Here is a 15,426-nt window from a genome sequence, read left to right as displayed (position 1 = left end):
CATAATCGATGTGTCAGAACTTCATTTTACAGAAGGAAATATTTAAACAGTAGGGAAGGAAGAAAACTAAAAGGAATCTTATCCTTGTGATCTCACATTGCAGGGCATGGGATGTGAATTCTTTTCATTTTTGAATATCCACAGCAAAGAAACTCTTGAGACTAAATTGCAGAAGATTAAAAAGTCAAACTGAAATGAGCATAAGTCTTTAGCGCTGATCTCAAACTAAAGAAAAACTGTAGCTCCTTATGATGCTCTCTGATTCAATATTTCTCTTCTGCAATGTTCTGCTTCAGTGCTATTGAATGATCAAACAGGAAATGACAAAAGGACTCTTTGGCATCCATGTCCCATTTTTTATATATTGTAAGAAGAAATGACAGAGATGATTATTAGAAATGTTCTAATTAAGTCCTGCAGTCACCAGATGTGCAGCTGAAAAAGAGAAGTGATATCAATTCTGAAAACTACGTCATGGGTAAAAAGAAAAAACCATGCAAAATCAGAAGAAACCAACAGAAATATATCAGCTCTTCTACCAGACTTGGGGGAAGACGGGGAGGAAAGGGAAAATGGCAAGATCATGTTATTTCAAAAATCTAATTTTCTGTTATGCCTTTTTTATGAACATGTAATTGGAACTTTAATGCAGGTTTTGATGCAACACATTGTAAGGACTCAATTTTCTCTTTTTCCCTCTCTTGATTAAAAAACATAATAGTTGGGAATGTGTAGAATCAAAATAATTTATCCTGGCTGGTGACACTCTTAAGCTTTACAATAGCCCCCTAATGTAAGCAACCATGGTATGTTCTTGCTGCTCAGTGATACATAAGAGCTCCCAATGAAACAATGAGATGAGACATCAAGTATTTAACGATTTGGATTTGTCTTTTTTTTTTTTTTTTTTACTGAGCAATAAATAAAATCTACAGTGCACTCCATTAGGCGATTATAATGCAGTTATTCAAGTGGCTTATGCATGTTCAAGTAAAGAGCATCAGCATTTCCCTGCTCAAGTGTAAATTTAAATGAACTTCCCCAGCCTGACACCTCTTTATTTCATCTCTCTGTGTGCGTTCAATTTGGGGTTACTGGTTTGAATTCTAGACCCTTAAAAACCATAGTTAACAATTTAAAAACTCAGATTTTATTTTATACCAAAGTACCAACTACTTTTGTTATGAGCCTGTCCTCAAGCAGTTAGGACCACAGGAATTGCTCCATTTCCTAACTGTTGTCAGCAACGTCATTATTTCCCATATGTCAAAAATCCACTACTTATTGTGAGGATGCTTCTCTCTTACTGCTGCTCCCACTAAGAGCCTATAAGCAAGGGCTGCCGTGTTCTACTGATGGAGGTGCCACAGGCTGTTGACTGGCTGAAAGTATTCTTTCCTTGCAAGCTGCAAAATCCCTCCCAGTTTTCCCAGTGAAAACAATATCTCAAATGGCCTTCCCATCTGAACTGCACAACCTTCTCCTTGTGGGTTGTGCCAGAATTCAAGGATAAGAATTTGAAGTCTACCAAAAACACTACAGAGGAAAGAGGTAGAAATACAGCTTCTACCAACTGAACAGGAAAAAAGAAAAAAAAAAAAACCTTTGGAATAAGAGCAGTTTCAGAAGAGCAGTCAGAAGGGGATACACATGAAAGTTACCTGGAAAGATTTTTCATGTAAGTTTTTTTTTTCCCTCCTGACAGCATCATTTCCAATGCGCATAAAGACATTAATAATTCGAAGGAGAACTTGTTTGAATATGATTAAAGAAAAGGACTTCAGCATGAGGCCAACAGATAAAGAAGTTTGATTCAAATTTGGTCATGAAAATCCCTCAGGCTCAAGGCAAGGAGAGGAGAAGCACTGCTCTGTAACAAGCACAGGAAATTTACCTGCTCAGCCCTGGCCTGCAAGCCCACTCACCGTGCTCTATGGCAGCCATGAAGCACTGCTGTTTCAAGCCTCTCTCCAATTACGCTCCCATCTCGCTGTCACTGCTGGCTCTGCCTCTGCTCCCTTACCCCTAACAGCACGTTCCAGCCTAGCCCGACCATTCTCCCTGCTCCTCTCACAGCTGCTCACCAACTTCAGTGAATCCTCTGCATACTCTAAGAGATAACCAGGTGCATAAATTAAGGCAAATAAATTTTCCTCTGCTACAGCATGGTAGTTAGACAAATTTTCATATGGCAAACCTTTAATAGCCACAGCCTTGAGAGAGGGTTTTTTGTTGGGGAAGGGGGGTTTTTACCATTACAGTTTAAAAGCAAAAACTGTGGTAAGGATCCAAACTAAAATCCAAATCCTCAGTGGTTTAATTCATTTCTGTACAGGCTTGGAATGTTGAACCAAAAAAAAAAAAAACAAAAAAAAAACACTTAACTGCTTCAAACATTTTTTAAAAATCTACATGGTCTAATGATCACGATTTACAATACCATCTTGTGCCATTTTGCAAATGCCTACTGATTCCCTTTGCACTATATATAATTTGGGACACAACATAAAAGACTGATTCATCAAAATGCATATCTCAGATCAGAAGCAGAGTTCCCGTATTAAGGTGCCATGAATTCTCTGGAGCAGAGAAAGTCCTTTTTTTGCAGACAGTGAGCTCTGAAGTGTTCTCCACATGCCACCATTGCCTACCGCAAACCATTCGGTTAATAACACTCACTGCTGAAAACCAGGGAGGAGCTCCGAAGGGTAGGAGCACTCCATGCAAATCTGAAAAGCCATGAAAGCACTCGGCGTTGACTAGAGTAGGACAAAGGACTGGGTCAGAGCAGGCCTAATTGATACTCATGGTATTTCAGAACCTCTCCTTAAAATAGCAGCTAAAAAGCAAAGCAGATGGAGACACAATGCAGGATCATTCTAGCAAGGGGAACCAAACTGAATCCATTTTTCCAGCAATAAAGTGTTACCAGGAAGATGTTGTTCTGACTAAATGTAGATCCTGCAAATTTAACAAGAGAAGCAATAAGCAAAACAAGCTCAACGATTTCTTCAAAGACAGTTAAAGGAAAGGCTCCAATCTTCAGCCAAGTATTCAGTTGTCATTTATCTTGTCCTGAATGTACTGGAGAAGCGTAGAGGCTGCTGTGAACTACAGCCAACCAGATCAGAGTCACAAAAGAGCAAAGGAAAATCTGCTAGCTGTCTAACAGATGGAGCGATTAACCGCACTAGGGGAATCCAGTAAAAGCAAGTGAGAATAACTACCAGGGAGCATGGCTTGCAAGGACATTTACCAGGAAACCTGGCTTTTTTGGCCTTTTCTATATTTCTAAACTGGTATTTTACTGTAGTTCCTTTCTCTTGCTTGTTACGGCAAAAAGTGCTTATTTCTGAGCTGCAAGAAAAAGGAAAATCCCCTAGGTTTCTGGGCAAGGGTTCAAAATGCTATTAAATATTTCATAAATATCAAATATTTTAATAATAAGTAAGAAGAATTGAACTGAGTTCCATGTTACTGTCAGTCAAGACCTTCTTGATTTGTCTGGCCACCTGCTTATTTTCCTGGTCTCACTGTCATACATCTATCAAATAAAAATCTGTTCTTTTGCCTACCTGCAACTCCTCCTAATTTCAGCCTAGACTTATGGAAATTAAATGTCAGAACATCAGATAAAATTGTGTCCTAAAATTGGTAACAAAAAAAAAAAAAAGCCTATAGTACGATTGATAATGTAACTCAACATTTCTTAGTTAAGCAGAACAATATTCAAAGATGTAAACGCTTCCCAGATACAAACATTCAGATTCTTGAACTTTAATGAAAAGTTTTGCCTCATTTCAAAAACACCAGAGACTTCTGCAGAGGAGTATTTCACAAAAATCCTTAAACTGCAGTTTTTCAGTAGACTATTTGAACACAATTTTGAGGTCATGCAGCAGTCCATCAAAAGACCCACTGCACTGGGAATCAGAATGCCTGGATTCCACTGAAATACAGTGAGACCTCAGGTAAGTCGCTACTCCATTTCCTTTCACAGACTGTTTTGTCTACCAAAATTGGAGTCATCACAAGTTTCCATAATGACAGTGGACCTCCCAAACTGGTTAGAGTCCTTATTTTTCAGTTGGACATTAACTGTAGCAGTAAAACAAGTATTGTGGCATGTAAATGTAAAATCATCACATAAAAGGGATAGCGAACTTTGTTTAAAAATAAGAAATAAATAAATAAATAGATAAACTCTCCAATAAATGGTATGTGTAATATGGTAGTAGATATTATAAGGGTCTTTCTGTAAAACATATAAGATTTGCCAGTCTCCTGCCCAGGAAGAACTCATCAGGACAACTCATATGGACTTTTATGAACTTTTGTTTCTTGCCATAAACTTTTCTGGGGTATCTTTATCCCAAGTACCTGTTTTCCATGAAGTGGGTGCTTGAACTATGCCACATAGTGTAGTGTCTTTTTGCAGTTACTGGGTTACATAGTGATGTACATACTTTGCATCAGATGAGGGCAAGTGAGCACAGTGGCTCCATTAGATAAGCATATACACTCACATGGTAACGGGGAACAGACCTTAGGTGGCCAATTGAGGACAAGGTTGGATACCATTGATGTACCCACAGCACATTAGTAGAAAGGTAAAAACGCGTGCAATGTTAGATCACACCAGATGACAGAATTGAGTTTTCTGTGAAACTGTATTGAGGAAAGCATACTACAATAAAAGGCAAAGTTAAAGAAAGTTATAAAGAATAGCAACTAGCTACAGTCTGCCTTTTTGAATATGCATCCCTCCTACTACAAGCTGGCAACTGAACTTTTCTCCCAGTATGGTGTACCGCGTCCGTGCTTTTCACTGCTGTGATTTTCTGGAGTAGCTCAGTATACAGCAAGATATGGGGCGCTGTCAAAGGAAGAGAGGAAAGAGGTCACATTCAATTATGTTAAAAATACTGTTGGTTTAGATTCCTGGAACTGGTCCTGCTAATGAGAGGGAAAAAAATAAAAAAAGTAGTATACAAACCATTTCTTATTTCTTAAAAAAATAATCTTTACCATGGCATAAAGTGTTCTCCTTTATCACAGAATACAGTACAAGAATTTACTCCTTTCAAACAATATTAGCAGTGGAACAAAGGAGTTGATCTTAAGCTTCTGATGTATTGTTTCTCATTGCTTAGCCAGTTTACTACTGAAACCTAATTTCCCACTATACACTGTTAAGTTGTTGCAAAACACTTAATCACACATGACATGGGTAATGCATATTTGCAATAACTGCCTCTTTCCTTTTTTTTTGTTATGAAAATGTTGTTGTGTGTTTTGTTGTTTTTTTTTTTCTCCGAAGAGAATAAAGAGGCATTATTATGACTGAAGAAATAATGACATCTGAGCATCTGAGCAATTTAGAGCTAAATACACAATACTTAATACACAGGGCTATTTACAACTCAGGCATCATAATAACCCAAACTTCTGTCTTTCAGATCATCATCATTTCTGCATGGGAAACTGCAGAGAGAAGGTGTTTCCCTGGAGTATTTCCTTTTTTCTTTTTTAAACAAAAAGCTTAATATCTGTCTTTGAGGGTAATAAGAACAACACAAAAAGTTTGTTGGAAATTTTGAAATTAAATTGACATGAATATCTGGGAAAGTTAGGTTATCTGCTCTGAATAACATACAAAGGAATTTCAATTAGTGTAAAACGCCAACCAAACTCATCTCAAAACTGTTTTTTATTTCAAGCCTATATTCTTGTTACATGTATTCTACAACTTCTGGTTAAAATTATGTGCTGAAATGTGCTGAAGGTTCACAATATGTAGCAAATCTGTTGCAAAACAGTAAAACTGACAATGGCTGCCTTTACTGCTAAGTTGAAACCAATTTTGGTTGTGTGGATAAATGTACTTTAAACAAGCTTGTATAAGGAGCTAGAACCTGACAACAAATGAAGCAGATGTTTTCATTATCTAGCTCAGACTGGTTTAATCAGGAACATATCAGGACAATTAGTTGGCTAAAACTGAAATCATTTCAAATTCCTCCAAATTCTCTGCAGAGGGAGTAGAAGAGCACAGTCACCAAATTGGACAAAGGAGCAAAACTGACAAAGGAGAGGTTTAACAGCACATCGCAGGAGAAGAAATCTCAGTGCTTTTGAATGAACTGCAAGGAAGTTGGGAAAATCAGAGAAGGGATGTTTAACTGTCTGTAGACCAACCATGCTCAAAAGCTCTGGTGGATGCTGATCAGACTGCTCCAGATAAGAGCTATTTCCAACAGCTCTTAATAGATGCATTACTTTAAACCTTCTCTTCCTGTATATATGTCATAGCACTGGAGCTATTAATGTATTTCCATTCGAATGTTCAAAAGGCATTCATACTGTTCTTAAAAAAAAAAAAAAAAGAAAATTAATAGGCAGTTTTTTAAAAAAGTTAGCTTGTCCTAAAATCAGTTGTCAAGGATACATACAGAATGTAGATACTAGAAGAAGCTAAGAACCATTGGGGTAACGGATTACTTTGCAATGAGTAAGACACCTTAGGTGAATTATGTAAAAAGTAGAGTAACTGATATGCAAGCACACACAAATACACGCCTTAGACTGTATCAACTAAAAGTATATATAACCAGCAAAGAAAACAACAGGTGATGTTACCTCTTGTTATAGTTTTTCCCAACAGCAGGATAACATGATGGTGGTGACAGTCTACAAGAGGGACTTCTAACAAGTGCAACAGAAAGAATATGTCCAAACAGAGAAAAAAAAAAAAGCCTATACAGTAATTTTTAAAGAATGCTTTTCAACATTACTTACAGAGCTATTTTCTGCATGTACTTACATTAATTTTCTCTCAATAGTTAATGCAACCCTATAGGTAGGAAGCTTTGAGACACTTAATATAGCAACACATATAAGAAAGAATGGTTGAAGCCATTTTATATAACTGGAATTGAGGTATGTTTAGTAGCGGTTTAATTCAATGCAGCTCCAGGCTAAGACAAAAGGAAGTGGTGATACCTGAACTGCAACAACCAATAATGGATTATATGACAATAGCTTATTTGATTAAACCAGAGGAGACTCCTTCCTGATATATTGTCCTGCCTTTCTCTCTTCTTAAATAGGCTGAACAACATCAGCATGTTGCAGTAACCCACAATTCTATTTTAAAACCTGTAACTATAAGCATTTTCTGAATTTCCAAGTAACCATCACCAGAATACTGAATACAAAAGGAATTTCCACACCAAACCACACCACAGTTGACCCCAAAGTTCAAAAACGTTCATATATATTTCAGTTCTTGAGCAAATTCATCTTTTGTTCTGAATGTTACATATCTTAAAGCAGCTACTACCCCACAATACAACAAGGTATTATAACACTCAAGGGTTGAAAATCCTGCTTATTAGGTTTGCCTCTTCCATTAGTTGCCATTTTGATAATCTGCAGAGACCTGAGTGAGAAGTTCTAAATCATAGTAAGGAAAGGGTAAGCTGAGAAACAGCTAACTGCAAACTTCTGTTAACAGAGAACCTATAACCAATCTAGGTGCTTGAGAGATGGACTTTCCAAACCAGAGGGCACACGGATATGAAAGAAGATAGCTTGACATTCATTCAGCTGAAAAATTAAAAGATAAACTCTGCCAATAGAACTTTTGTAGAAAAATTACACTAAAGGAAATTTAGGAGACTTACAATACTGACAGCAGGAACAAAATACAAAGCCTGTGTTGAAAGAGCTAAGGGGTTAGCATCATCAGTTGCTCCTATGTATTACAATTCTATTGATATTCACTAAGCATACATACCACTGCCTCTGCAGAAAAATTGTTTTATAGAACTCTGGTCAAACCCTGTTAATGTGCAGCAGAACTCTAGCACTATAGAGAAAGGTATAATGCTGCCGAAGTTTGAAAAAAATCATTCATGAATACTAAAGCTAAACCTCTTCTGTGATATTTTAATATTAATATTGACCATCATTGAAGTTTGTCCATATCTACCAAGAAAATGCTATTTTTCAACACAAATATAAAATGCCTCTACCACCTAAAACCTTAGGAGATCAAGGAAACCATGAAGTTTCACCACAGTTATGGAATTGATGATAAAATCACAACAAAATATGCATGATGGAATCATAAATATATATATATTTATGATATCATAAATATGAATCATAAATATATATATATATTTATGATATATATATATATCATATATATTTATATTTTTATATATATATATATATATATATTTATGATATATCATAATCATGTTCAGGGGCAGTTGCAAACATTTTTAGCAACAATATTTGCAAAGCCGACAAAAGCAGAACTTCCAGAACCGTCATTATAAAAAAAAAAATAAAAGCTTCCCACTTTCAGAAAAGAAAAAACAATTAATTATTCCATTTTCTAAAATACTGAAGATATCAAATCAGTCTAGTAGCTGTTGATTTTATTCTTCATGTCAGAATTTTGAACCACATAGAAAAGCTTTTGGTGTTTGTTGACTTTGAATAATTGCAATTTCTTTCTTTTGGAATTTGGGAAATAGACTTTATTTTTATATGTTTTATAAAAGCTTTTCTGTTTTGTTTCTGTTCCATATTTTGGGCTGGCAAAGTTTAAATAGTGCATCTCTCACTGACAAGTTCCTTCACGCTGACAAGGAAGAAAGTTGCAGTTTTCCTTTATTTTTCAGGTCTACTTATGCTTATTTAATGAAGCATAAATATGGATGGCACCTTCCTCCTTACATCAGTTGAAGACATCAGAAAATGCATTCAGCTGCAAAAGCACCTTCTTTTTAACCAGTCTTTAAATAGTTTCTTTGTGTGATTTTTTTTTCATTATTATAGATACTTGTGCTTGGTTCACACACACAAGCCACTCAATCTCTGAAACAGTCTGTCCACATAAATTCATTGTACTCATTTCAGAAAAAAAAAAAAATAAGAAAAAAGCTTATGCAGCACTAATAACAAGAAAATCCTTTCATGCAATAAAAACATGGAGATTCATATTATTATTCTTTTACTTCATTTCTACTTATTACATACTCTCTCAGATTTAATGTTTATATAGTTCTTTTTTTTTTTTTTTTTTTTTTTTAACTATACCACTACAAAGAGTCCGTCCCCCAGTCCTGCATGGCACCAGCCACACCTACAAGATAACACTACCTAAACTCTTCCTGAGAGATTTCTAGTCCTGTTCCCAGAGGATATGGAATGAGTTCATTGCCTTCTTTTTCACATGAATATTGTTATGTACATTTTACCAAAGGACATTCCTGCTTATCCATTTCAGAATCTCTGGATGCTGCAAACTGGCTTGTAACATTCCTCAGCTCCTATTCCATCTCCTACCTGGTATGTCATGCTTTTGCAGTTTCTATTAACTTCTTAGGGTTGTTCGTTCTTTTTAAGCTCATTTAGTCCAGTGGACTAGGGGTGGACAAGAAGAGGTATATATTCAAGAAAAGAAAGGTTGCCTGTGAGAGGCAGATGTTGACATGCAGGTCCACACACACAACCTGATTACAAAAGATGTTTGAGTCAGGTTGGATGACAGGACAGATTTTTCTTAAATTGACCAGGGAAACCCACTGCTGTACTGGTACTCAGAACAACTTTTTTAATTTACATAGACCTAATTGTTTATACACTCTAAGCTACTTATTATCTGCTTTTCCCGCAGTTTCCATCGTAAAAGTATTTAACACTCACAAATCCCTGCATATGTTCAGATCCAAGAAAAAACCTGCATAGAAATGGCATGCTTATGTATCTCCAGATGCAGTCTGCCAGGCACCGACTCCATCAGTCCAAGTGCTGTTCAAATCAGAAGCTGTTGTGACTGCAGTGCAAGGGAGCAGCAAGAGCAAGACGCTCCACCCAGAGGCAAGCCAGCAGCTAAAAGGGACCACAGCAGCCCCAAAAGCTCCCAGAAGAGCAGGACAGGCCAGTTACCCAGGCCTGCTTTTTGGCTGCAGCAGACTTGTATCTGGCCAAGTCTGAGTGTAGATGCATAACTCCATACCAGTTTGTAGTAAGCTGTAGATGGAAGATGTAGGCATCATAATCTCTGAACTTGTTTTGGGTTCAGGCTTATGAAATACTGAAAACAAAATGAAAAAAAAATATATTTCTGTAATATACTGTGATCTCTCTTCTTTCTAAGGGCATCACAAAGTTATTAACAAAAGTGGCTGATGTGCAGACATTACAGTTTGTCACGGAAAATGTGCTGGAATTTAAATTTAAATTTACTCACTGCAGAACTTCCTTATACACCGGAGACCATTGTTCACCACTTGCCAATAAAGCTCAGAAAAGGTTGGTATCTAAGCTTGTAAAACTGACATAAAGACTTTAAAAAAGGAAAAAGGAGGAAAAAAAGACAACAGATCCTACAAGCTAGAAGCTAATCACCCTTTGCAGAAAATTTCTGCTTCTACAGAAGTGGAAGTAATCTTAAAACACATACATACATATTTCTTTTGCACATACCTGTTCTCATTAGTGTCTATATATGTGCACATGTAACATTTCAGCTGGTTTACATGTGTAGATACATTGACAAAAGATCTTTTTTAGAAAACTAGGTAGTGAAAAATATGGAAATCATTCCACTCATCTTATTTCAAGTTTTCTTTAAGTGCATCAGTTACACGTTTATACACCAAGACCACTGACAACGCCAGTGTTAAGCCATACAAGGAGAGCCACACCATATTCACACAGCATAAAGCCCGTTCCTTAGTGCAAACTGTTTGGTTTTTGGTTCACGCATTGAAACAACAAAGGACTCCTATAAAAACTGTGTTACATTATCAAATTAAAGAAGTCAGCAACTTTAATTAAGCTTGTTAGATTACAGCTGAAATACATCACTGACTATTGTATCTGCCTGAGAAAAATATCAGGAAGAACACCAGCATGTCATCACCAGCATGTCATCACCATTTAACGGAGAAGGAGAACAATACTTAAGTGCATATTCATCATTTCTATATGGAAGGACAAGAACATGGAGAAATTTAAAACATGTATATGTATCATACATGCAAGCACACAAACAGGAATTGTAGATGCATGCCTTTTGGATTCCTTTACTTGTCTTCTTCATTTTCTTCCTTTGAAAGGATTAGAAAAGGAGACAACACAAACTGCAGACAAACAACACAGAACTTTTAAGTCATTTTTATCTCTTCAAGTTATACCAGAATAACAGAACATACTATGAAACCCTCTTTTTCATTCTAAACACAACTTTTTTTATACCTAGTTCTTAAAACTGTTTCATTTATAGCACTACATGCTTTTTCTAGAGTTTATCACAGATCAAACTTTTATTTTATGTGTAGCAGAATTAGAAACTGCTGCTATAATTATATTTTCTCATATCACCAGCAGCTTAAATAAAGGTTTTTTAAAGAGACCTACTATTTTCAGAAATACAGGCCTTACAATTGTTTGCACATATACAAAAGAAATGTTAAACTGAAAAAGCAAGTCTTATGCTGTAAACAAAAACAAAACAAAAAAAAGGGTGAAATTTAATGAAAAACACAAAACTACATTCATCTCATTTGTGACTCAAGCAATAACCCCTATCTGAAGGCACATAATATCTGTAATCTAGCAAACTTTTGCTGTACTAAGTAGAACCATGAAGCTTCCAGTCTCAAGAAGCTGTGGAAGTCTCCAGTGAAATATTTTACATTTAGTAGTGAAACATACAGTGCATTTATTCTGCAAATTTCATAAAGAGAAGTTTGTTGGTGTCCTTGAAAGATTAATCTAATGCAGAACAGGAAGGTGTGTATATGCCTGCAGGAAAAAGGGAGGTCCCCCATCTATAGCTGATATCTGTGATATATCCAGAACGTGAGTGTAACAGAAATCTCTCAATAATGTACAAGAAAGGGGAGTTCTCCTAGACTAGTTTTTTCTTATTATTGGCTCAAAAGTCATTATTACTCCAAGTAAGTGGATATTACACCTGAGTTAGATTGTTCAGAGCAGCTGCCCAAAAAATTTTGTATAAAGAGCTGTACAGTTACAGCAGTCAAAACAGCAAATGAACTGGAAAGTAAACTTGACTACGGCAAAAAGAAATGTATGTGGGAATGCCAAACCCACAAACTTACCAACTTGGTTTTGCTTAATATTTTCACTTAATCCCAATATTTTATGGTCAAAGGATTATCTCTATTCAGGGAAGGAATGAGACAACTAATCTTACCAGGGATATCCGGGCTGTCTGTATTTTTCTCCTTCTATGTCTGTATCATTTCTCCTTTAAACTATACATTGGAAATACCCAAATGTTATTTAATTATGCTACAATTGCTTCCAACATTATTTAGTGTAATGTCTTTTATGTCCTTCCCCCAAAGGCTTCTCTTTTATCTATAATACCCATAAATTTTTCTTTACAGTCCATGGCATCATTAATTTTAATGTTATCCCTCTAAGATTTTTATTTTTTTAATGTGCTGCACACTAGTTGTTAAACTCTTCGGTTCTACTGCTCACATCTCCGGTGTTTGTGTTATTCCTTACTTGCCATACAAGATTACTTAGCAGGTGAGGAGGCAGTCGTTCTGCTCATGTATTTGAATACCGACCAGCATAGTGTTAATGTTTATTTTGTCTTTGTACATATTTCTGCTGACCATCTGCCATATACTTGTTCACCTGTACTTTCTTCCTTCTGCGTACTAAACTCAAACTCAGAGGTTATATTAGTTTCCTAAAATTTTCCCTCAGGTCTGTATTTAAGACATTTATGATTTCATATGTAAAAATTGAGAATGGCTTGGAAACATTTTCTAAAAAAAAAAAGAAAAAAAGAAAAAAAAGAGCTCTGTTATTCAACTAATATTCTTATCAAGAAACATGGAAACAATGAAATGTTGATCTTGTGACTGCGCAGCATCACTTCAATACCACTGGTACACTACACAGGTATTTTTACATCCCAGGGGATTCTCTAACTTGAGTAAAAAGGCACCTCTTTAATGTATTTTTTCATCTACACTAAACTTCATAAACACAGGAAGACCATCCACTTATCAGGGTGCCATCATTCTTCAATGGAGTATACTCAGATCTCCCAAATTACTATTTCATTAACTGTCTTATTTTCCCCCGTCTCATAAAAGCAGTTTCAGCATGTTCAGAGAGCTCAGGATTCTACTTTTTCCTAATAAACCCTCTCCTAGCTCTGCTATCACCTTCTTGTTCTTCTTTCCTGAAAAGCTGGTATCCCTGCATTGCTATGGCCCGAAGGCAAGGAGAATCTCCTTAAACTGGTAATTTCGTTCCCTTTTGCCCATGAGCTAAGCCTAAACTTCATACGGGTGGCAGCTAGTCTGCTACCTAGTAATGTAAGCAATTATTTAATCAACACGATGGGTTTGAAGTAATTTGGATCCAGAAATAGTAATAATCTGGATTGAAATAATGTTTCTTGTCCAAAACATCATCATATGTTTCTTGCGCTATTGTCACTATTAAAAAAAAAAAAAAAAAAAAAAAAACTAATAGGTCACAAAAGAGTTTATGAAAATATACAAGATACAGCCTGCAAATGTCCTTTTTTCTTTTTTTTTTTTTTCTTTACTTTTCTACACCTGTTCTGTTATTCGGTAAAAATGTATCTGAGTAAAGTACTTTTTATCTTAGATTTCCCTTATACTGGCCCTCCCATTCTACACCATAGCACTCTCATTTTTCTACATGAAGGGAGAGTTTTCAGATGGATTTCTGAGGCTGAGCTTTTGCCTTTCCACAGAAAGGAAGGCAAAATACAGAAAGGAAGGAGAGAAGATAAAGATCCAATTAATTCATGCTGAGTGAACAGGCAAACAGGTACTGTTAGGCAGGAATCACCCCTCAAAAAAAGGCATATATTCTTTTGATGACAATTAATTATACTTTTTAAAATATAAGTTCCAGCACTCGAAACAACAGGCAAGAACATTTCATTTCAAAGAAAGGAGAACACAGCAACATTTCCTGTATAAGAGAATACACTTGAGAGAAAGCACATCTATGAATCATAGTAGAAAGCTAACTAACCCTGCAGCAGATTCTTCTAGCCAGCCGGATACATAAAAGACAGAGTTTGAAGGATTTTTGCATTTACTCAAGCTAAAACATTCATGAGCCTGCAATATTAACAGAATGCCACACTGATTCCCAGAGACAGGGCCCTGGTGCTCAGCCAGGACGCTCCATTTCCAGCTGACATCTCATTACACCTTCATTGTATTTGCACATCATTTGGGGCACATCACGGCTCAACTACTGAGTTGATCGAGTATCCATTGTATGGTAATATGTATTTTACAGCTATGTTTTGGGGAAGAAGATGGATTTTGTACACTACATGGCTTCTAAACAGTTCCTATTAAGTGTATAAGGAGAGTAAATTCTAGAAAACAAAAGAGTATGCCAGGGGGACAAGGCGACAAGGCTAACTTCTAAACCTCAGCAGCAGAAGAGGAACTCTGAGTTCACATTGGTAAACATAAAATAATAATAATAATTAATAATAATAATAATAACATAACAACAACAACAACAACAAAATTAAATTTAATAAGAGAGAGAGAGAGGGAGAGAAAGGAGAGATCCTAAAAAGTCTTCTCATCCATTAGCCTGGAAAGTCCATTCCTGTGGGGTCAGTATAAGGAAAAAAGTATTTCTTAGCAAAATTCCTCCTGCTGAAGGACAACAGAAAAATCAAGGGCTTCAACATACATTTATCAATGAAAATTGTGCTGTTTTATTCTTTCTCTATTCTTCATTCTCCCTTTAGTATTTAAACCAGCCCAGAAGTTCTCATTACAAGTCATACAAGTAGTTATTAGACCTCAATACCCACTGGGCAGAATGTTGTCAATCAAGTGTGTTCTCCAAATCAAAAAAGGCATTGAATAAAATAAGTAGATGCATACTTCAGACAAAAGCTTTCTAAAAGTTCTGCTAGAGGTGACTTTAAAAATCACCACTTTCTTTGTGTCACAGTATTTATTCTAAAGTAACGCTACTTTTGGAATAGAAGTGTTTGAGGCACCTTTCTTCATACAGAGTGTGTTACCCAATGACCATAGGCATCCATGGGCAGCCTACAAAGAGCACAGCGGGAATTACTCAGTTACCTTTTTATTTTAAGTGGAGGCTATATGCACAAATTTGCTCCAATACTTATCAGGCTTGTCTTAAATTGATTGGGTGTACTTTTCATCTTGGCTTGTCTTTATATAGAAAAATTGCACTTTAACTGCATTCACAAGAAGAGTTCTTTACTTGTTTTTATTCCAATGTTTTTCAAGAATAATCAATATGTGAACAAGTTGAAATAGGCCAGGGAAATTGAAATTTAATCCCATATAAGTACATATAGTGAGCTTGCTG

At 36.0% G+C, this 15,426-nt stretch overlaps 1 long non-coding RNA gene across 1 annotated transcript in view; it reads right to left on the bottom strand.

Moving 5' to 3' along the window:
- Positions 1–4,591: 4,591 nt before the first annotated feature.
- Positions 4,592–15,426, bottom strand: part of LOC113845224 (uncharacterized) — a 107,737-nt gene continuing 96,902 nt past the window's right edge. Inside the window, exon 17 of the long non-coding RNA XR_011803645.1 lies at positions 4,592–4,876. This is a non-coding gene — a long non-coding RNA (uncharacterized lncRNA). The remainder of the gene's footprint in view (positions 4,877–15,426) is intronic.

Source organism: Anas platyrhynchos, chromosome 15, assembly GCF_047663525.1.
Source record: "Anas platyrhynchos isolate ZD024472 breed Pekin duck chromosome 15, IASCAAS_PekinDuck_T2T, whole genome shotgun sequence".
Lineage (NCBI taxonomy): Eukaryota > Metazoa > Chordata > Aves > Anseriformes > Anatidae > Anas > Anas platyrhynchos.
The sequence above is the reverse complement of the archived record's forward strand: the minus strand, read 5'-3'. Positions and strand labels throughout refer to the sequence as shown.